Genomic DNA, 7,872 nt, shown 5'->3' on the forward strand with positions numbered 1-7,872 from the left:
CCAATAAACCCTCTTGCTGATTGCATCCGAGTGGCCTCGGCTCGGTCATTGGGCACTTGGGGTCTCCTCCTGAGGGAAAGGTCCTCTCCGAGGTCTTTCATTTTGGGGGCTCGCCCAGGACCTGGAGATCCTCCGCCCAGAGATCACCGACCACCCAACGGGAGGTAAGCCGGCCGGCATCTGTTGTGTCTTGCCCTGTCTTGTCTTGTCTTGTCCTGTGCGAGTGTTCAGTTCGTCTCAGTTTTGGACTCAGATCTGGGTTTTAGTCAGAGGAGAAGGCCCAGGGCCTTCGATGTCTCAGGGTTCAGGACCCTCAGCGACTCCATTTGGGCGGGTCAGAAAAGGAGCTGACGAGCTCGGACGTCTCCCCCCTCAGCCCTGGAAGACGTTCCAAGGGTGTCTGGAGCCGGTTCTTTGGGGGTCAGCCCGTATCAGAGGGATACGTGGTTTTGGTTGGAGGAGAGGGTCCAGGACCCTTGGCACCTCCATCTGACTCTTTGTTTTGGGTTTTACGTCGAAGCCGCGCGGCGCGTCTGTCTGATCGTTGGATTTGTCTCTCTAATTTGTGCCCTAATTTTCTTTGAAGCTACCATGGGACAATCACTAACAACCCCCTTGAGTCTCACTCTAGACCATTGGAAGTACGTCCGAGACTGAGCATGTGATCAGTCTGTCGAGATCAAGAAAGGAAAATGGCAGACCCTCTGCACATCCAAGTGGCCCACTTACACTGTGGGATGGCCGGTGAATGGCACTTTTAACAAGACCACTATTTTGCAGGTTAAGGACCTGATTTTCCGCCAGAAGCCGTACGGACACCCTGACCAGGTGCCCTACATTGTCACCTGGGAGAGCTTGGCGTTTAGCCCTCCTCCTTGGGCAGAACCCTTTGTGGACCCGAATTGGCTTCCTGTTTCTCCTAAACCTGTTTCCCGGAGCCCACCTGACCCTTTGGTTGCTTCTTCCTCTCTCTATCCTGCTCTAAGGAAGAGTCTCCCAAAGTCCCTCCCCCGAAACCTGTCCTCCCAGAGGACCCAAATTCCCCCCTTATAGATCTCCTGTTGAAAGAACCTCCTCCGTATCCTGTACCTACAGCCCCGCCCAGAGAAGAGGAAGTGGAGCCGCCTGCTCGACCACGACACGAGGCGGCCCCTTCCCCTGTGGCTGGAAGACTGCGGGGATGATGCAAGGTGGCGCCAGACTCCACCTCCCAGGCCTTTCCGCTTAGACAAGGGGCTGGCGGCCAGATGCAATCCTGGCCGTTCTCAGCGGCCGACATATATAACTGGAAACAACACAACCCCCCCTTTTCTAAGGATCCGGTGGCTCTCACCGACCTGATAGAATCTGTCTTGCTTACCCATCAGCCCACTTGGGATGATATCCAGCAACTTTTACAGTCCCTCCTGACCTCTGAGGAGAAGCAGAGAGTGCTCTTAGAGGCCAGGAAACATGTTTTGGGGGACAATGGACGCCCCACCTTGCTCCCAGAAGAGATCCATGACGCATTCGAGACCTGGTTGGGATTTCACCACGGCTGAAGGTAGGAGACACCTACGCCTTTATTGCCAGTTGCTCCTAGCGGGTCTCCGAGGGGCGGCACGACACCCCACCAATTTGGCTCAGGTGAAACAAGTGGTACAAGAAGCTGGGAGACTCCCTCAGCCTTCCTAGAGAGACTTAAGGAAGCTTATCGCATGTATACCCCTTATGATCCAGATGATCCAGGACAAATGACAAATGTCCCCATGTCCTTCATCTGGCAGGCAGCACCAGATATCAGGGCCAAGCTACAGAGACTAGAAAATTTGCAAGGGTATACATTGCAGGATTTACTTAAGGAGGCAGAAAGAATTTATAACAAGAGAGAGACACAAGAAGAAAAGGAAGATCGAGTACGTAGAGGAAAGGATGAGAGAGACCGTAAAAGAAGCAGAGAGTTGAGTCAAATCTTGGCCGCCATAGTTCAGGGTCAAGAGAAAAGGGGAGAGAGGGTGGGAGTTCGAAAGGGGCCAAAGCTAGATAAGGATCAATGTGCTTATTGCAAAGAAAGAGGACACTGGGCCAGAGATTGCCCTAAGAAACCCAGCAGGCTCCGAAGCCCCTGCCCACAGACCTCCCTCTTGGCCCTAGATGAAGATTAGGGAGGTCAGGGCCAGGAGCCCCCCCTGAGCCCAGGATAACTCTTGAAGTTGGGGGGCAGCCAGTCACCTTTCTGGTGGACACAGGAGCCCAGCACTCAGTCCTCACCCAGGCCCCTGGACAACTCAGCTACCGGACGGCCTGGGTACAAGGAGCCACTGGCAGCAAGAGATACCGTTGGACTACAGATCGATGGGTTCAGCTGGCTACTGGTAAGGTGACCCATTCCTTCTTACATGTTCCGGACTGCCCATACCCTCTGCTGGGCCGTGACTTGCTTACCAAATTAAAAGCTCAGATCCATTTTGAAGAAGGAGGGACCCAAGTAACCAGGCCCCGCGGTACTCCTCTTCAGATTTTAACCCTTCAGTTAGAAGATGAATATAGATTATATGAACCAGAACAGGACAAGCCAAAATCTCTAGAAATAGACTCTTGGGTCACGAAATTCCCACTGGCCTGGGCGGAGACTGGCGGGATGGGGTTGGCGCTCCAACAGCCTCCCCTAATTATCCAGTTAAAGGCCACTGCGACTCCTGTCTCCATTAAACAGTACCCCATGTCATGGGAAGCCTATCAGGGCATAAAGCCACATATCAGGAGGCTCTTAGACCAAGGCATCCTAGTCCCTTGCTGGTCACCCTGGAATACGCCTCTGCTACCTGTTAAGAAGCCCGGCACTGGAGACTATAGGCCAGTACAAGATTTGAGAGAGGTCAACAAAAGAGTAGAAGATATTCATCCAACTGTCCCAAACCCTTATAACCTACTCAGCACCCTGCCTCCCACCCATACTTGGTATACGGTCTTAGATCTGAAGGATGCTTTCCTCTGCCTCCGGCTAAGCCCAGAAAGCCAGCCCTTATTTGCTTTTGAGTGGAAAGACTCTGAAATGGGGCTTTCGGGACAGTTGACTTGGACAAGGTTACCACAGGGTTTCAAAAACAGCCCAACGCTCTTTGATGAGGCCTTACAACGGGACTTGGCTGACTTTCGAGTCCAGCACCCCAGTCTTATACTACTTCAGTTTGTTGATGACCTTCTTCTAGGGGCCACTTCTGAGACAGCATGCCACCAGGGAACAGAATCCCTCTTGCAGACTTTGGGGCGATTGGGCTATCGAGCTTCTGCCAGAAAGGCTCAAATTTGCCAGACCCAGGTTACTTATTTAGTCTATCAACTAAGGGACGGACAGCGATGGCTGACTTGGGCTAGGAAACAGACTGTGGCCAACATCCCAGCCCCAAGAAATAGGCGACAGCTACGGGAATTCCTAGGAATGGACAGATTCTGCCGCCTCTGGATTACTGGGTTTGCCGAGATGGCAGCCCCCTTGTACCCTCTCACTAAACAGGGGGTGCTCTTCCAGTGGGGGGCAGAACAACAGGAGGCATTTGATAACATTAAATGGGCCTTGCTGTCCTCCCGTGCCTTGGGTCTCCCAGACATCACCAAGCCCTTTGAACTATTTGTGGATGAGAAGCAAGGGTATGCTAAGGGGGTCTTAACACAAAGACTTGGACCCTGGAAGCGCCCGGTAGCCTACCTGTCTAAGAAATTAGACCCTGTGGCCTCTGGTTGGCCACCATGCCTGAGAATGGTGGCAGCCATTGCCGTCCTAACTAAAGGCGCTGGGAAGTTGACCTTGGGGCAGCCACTCACCATCCTGGCACCCCATGCAGTGGAGGCTTTGATAAAACAGCCCCCTGACCGCTGGCTCTCTAATTCCCGCATGACCCACTACCAAGCCTTGCTACTGGGTGCGGAACGGATCCAGTTTGGGCCCGTGGTTGCTCTCAACCCAGTCACTCTGCTTCCTTTGCCAGAGGAGGCAGAACAGCACGACTGTCTGCAGATCCTTGCAGAAGTACATGGAACCAGACCAGACCTATCGGACCGACCTCTCCAGGATGCTGACCATACGTGGTACACCGATGGTAGCAGCTACTTGGTGAATGGGGAACGGAAGCTGGAGCTGCGGTCACTACGGAGGACAAAGTGATCTGGGCAAGCGCCTTGCCTGTTGGTACCTCCGCACAGCGGGCTGAACTCATCGCCTTAACCCAGGCGCTCAAAATGGCAGAAGGTAAGAGTCTGAATGTATATACAGACAGCCGCTACGCCGTTGCTACGGCACACATCCATGGAGAGATCTACCGGAGAAGAGGGCTGCTCACATCTGAGGGTAAGGACATTAAGAACAAGACTGAAATTCTGGCTCTCCTGGCAGCTCTGTTCCTACCAAAAAGACTGAGCATTATACATTACCCAGGGCATCAGAAGGGACACAGCCCCAAGGCACGGGGAAATCGGCTAGCTGACGTCTCAGTGCGTGAGGCCGCTATGGGCACCCAAGTTCTGTCCTTAAAAGACCAAGATCAACCCATGTCTCCACAGCTGGAGCAGACTGGTTGGTTCTACACCACGGAGTACACAAAGCTCCTACAGAAAATGGGGGCTGTTTGGTACCCACAACTAAAACAGTGGGTCTACACAGGGAAAACAGTTATGCCTACGAAGATGACCTTTGAATTAATCTCCTACCTACATAAATTAACACACCTGGGACTCAAGAAGATGAAGACACTCTTAAGACGAGAAGAGATTGACACCTACCTCCTGGGACGAGATCAGGCCTTGCGGGAGGTGATTGAAAGCTGCAGGGCCTGTGCTCAGGTAAACCCAGGAAAAGCTAAAATTGGACAAGGAGTCTGTCCCCGAGGACATCGGCCTGGTACCCACTGGGAAATTGACTTCACTGAAATCAAGCCTGGTATGTACGGACACAAATACCTCTTAGTGTTCATAGATACCTTCTCCTGATGGGTAGAGGCTTTCCCCACGAAACATGAAACGGCCAAGGTGGTGACCAAGAAGCTCCTCGAAGAAATCTTCCCCAGGTATGGAATGCCCCAAGTATTGGGGTCAGATAATGGGCCCGCTTTCGTCTCCCAGGTAAGTCAGTTGGTGGCCAAGTTATTGGGGATTGATTGGAAGTTACATTGTGCTTATAGACCCCAAAGTTCAGGACAGGTAGAGCACATGAATAGAACAATTAAGGAGACTTTATCTAAGTTAACGCTTGCAACTGGCTCAAAGGATTGGGTGTCCCTACTACCCCTAGTCCTATACCGAGCCCGGAATACACCGGGCTCCCATGTCCTGACTCCCTTTGAAATAGTATACGGGACCCCACCCCCATTTATCAATTTCTTTGATTCAAATATCACTGAATTCGCTAATAGCCCTTCCTTGGCAGCACATCTTCAGGCCCTACAAATCATGCAGAGAGACATCTGGAAACCTCTAGCCACAGCCTACCAAGACAGGCTTGAACAACCGATGGCGCTGCACCCGTTCCAGATCGGAGACACCGTGTGGGTGCACAGTCATCAGACCAAGAATCTCGAGCCTCGGTGGAAAGGACCCTATACAGTTCTCCTGACTACCCCGACAGCCTTGAAGGTAGACGGAATTGCAGCTTGGATCCATGCATCTCACGCCAAGGCAGCCCGACCTGAGGAAACGGCAGATCACAACATCGCGCCCCAGACATGGAAGGCTCAACACACTCAAAACCCCCTAAAGCTAAGATTTTCACGTCGTTGCTCTTAACTGTCTTATGGACTAGGGGTGGGGCGAGTCTGGGGGCTAGCCCCCACCAGGTATATAATATGTCCTGGATAATAACTAATTTAGAGAAGGACTGGTCTCAAGTTCTAGCTAATGGTAAGCATGCTGAAGGAACCTTGTGGCCCCCTTTGACTTTCAACCTTTGTCAACTGGCTAAGGACTCCTGGGAGCATACTGAGCGGACTCCCCACAACTCATACCCACCCTGCAGACACTCTGATTGGTATACTTGTCCTGGAGGTAAGAGGACACAGGAGTGCAGAGGTCCTGAGACCTTCTACTGTGCTAAGTGGGGGTGTGAGACTTACACTCGAGGATGGTGGGGGACCAAGAAGGGAGACTTAGTGGCCTTCTCCCCTGAGACTCCAGGTGAATCTCCAATTACAATAGAATTCACGGATCAAGGTAAAAACACAGACTGGAAGGTGGGGCGTAGGTGTGGGATACGGTTGTATACTCCTGGCCAAACTAACCCAGGACTCCTGTTCTCCCTCCAACTGGTGAGAGAACGGGTCAGACAAGAGATTGGTCCAAACCCAGTCCTCATGGATCAAAAGCCCCCTTCCCGACCAGCACCGGCACTGCCCCCGGTCGGACCCCCACTATGGCTAAACACCACTCAGAACTCTGGGGATATCTTGACAACTCCCTCCCTGACTAGGGACCCTTCCACACCGGCCCCTCGGCTGCTAGGAACGGGAGACCGGCTAATCAACTTAGTGACCAGGGCATACTTGGCACTCAATTATTCAGAACCTGACAAGACCCAAGAATGCTGGCTGTGCCTGGTCTCTAGCCCGCCCTATTATGAGGGTGTGGCAGTCATGGGGAATTATACTAATCAGACCATGGCCCCGGCGAGCTGCACAACCCTCCCTAGCCATAGGCTGACGTTGCCAGAAGTCTCAGGACAGGGACTCTGTATAGGGACCATACCCCCCACTCACCAGGTCCTCTGCGCTATCACCAAGAGGATCCCCACTGGAAGCTACTACCTAGAAGCTCCTACAGGCACCTATTGGGCCTGTAACACTGGATTGACACCTTGTATCTCCGCCGCAATCCTCCGCAGATCCTCCGACTACTGTGTACTGGTAGAAATTTGGCCTAAGGTCACATACAATGGGCCCGAGTACATATACTCACATTTTGAGGGGCTGACTCGATTCAGGCGAGAATCCATCACCATTACCCTAGCTCTACTCTTAGGAGGAATCACCTTAGGAGGAATGGCTGCAGGTATAGGGACGGGGACCACCGCCCTCATCGAGATGGGTCACTTTCGTCAGCTACAAGCGGCCATGAATGCAGATCTAAAAGCTATCGAGGAATCCGTGAGTGCATTAGAAAAGTCCTTAACATCTTTGTCTGAAGTAGTCTTACAAAATAGGAGAGGGCTAGACATGCTGTTCCTTCGCAAAGGAGGGCTATGTTCTGCTCTAAAAGAAGAATGTTGTTTCTATGCAGACCATACAGGATTAGTGAGAGATAACATGGCTAAGATCTGAGAATGCTTGGCCCAGAGACAGAAGCTGTTTGATTCCCAACAAGGCTGGTTCGAGGGGTGGTTTAACCGATCCCCTTGGTTTGCTACCCTGGTGTCCACCTTGATGGGACCCTTAATCATCCTCCTCCTAATCCTCCTCTTTGGCCCCTGCATTCTAAACAGATTGATGCAGTTCATAAAGAACAGACTCTCAGTCATTCAGACGCTTGTTCTCACCCAACAATACCAGAGGGTAAGACAACAGGAAGAGATTCCTTAGAATTCGATTTGATTAAAGATTTTACTCAAGTCTAAAAGAAAATGGGGGAAAATGAAAGACCCACCCCATGAGTCTTAACTCAGAGCTGCAACAGGCTTGAATGTGCCCAGGCACGCCCAGATACCTGGGGCCCAGTCACCTTTAAAACTAACAGACCATAAAAGGAAAGGAATACAGAACAGACTAGGAGTACCGGATCTGGCAGGAAGGGATAAGCCCCTAGCCCCCGACATTCAGGACGTCCCAGCCCGCACGTACTCTTTTACCATGTTATAACCTCATCCGAATATGATGCAAACCTGCCAATGTGTGTAGCTATACCTTATTACCT

General features: G+C 51.9%; 1 pseudogene; it reads left to right on the top strand.

Moving 5' to 3' along the window:
* Positions 1–3,874: 3,874 nt before the first annotated feature.
* Positions 3,875–7,541, top strand: LOC134482625 (MLV-related proviral Env polyprotein-like; annotated as a pseudogene).
* The last annotated feature ends 331 nt before the right edge of the window (positions 7,542–7,872 follow it).

This window comes from Rattus norvegicus, chromosome 17 (genome assembly GCF_036323735.1).
Source record: "Rattus norvegicus strain BN/NHsdMcwi chromosome 17, GRCr8, whole genome shotgun sequence".
In the NCBI taxonomy this organism is placed as follows: Eukaryota; Metazoa; Chordata; class Mammalia; order Rodentia; family Muridae; genus Rattus; species Rattus norvegicus.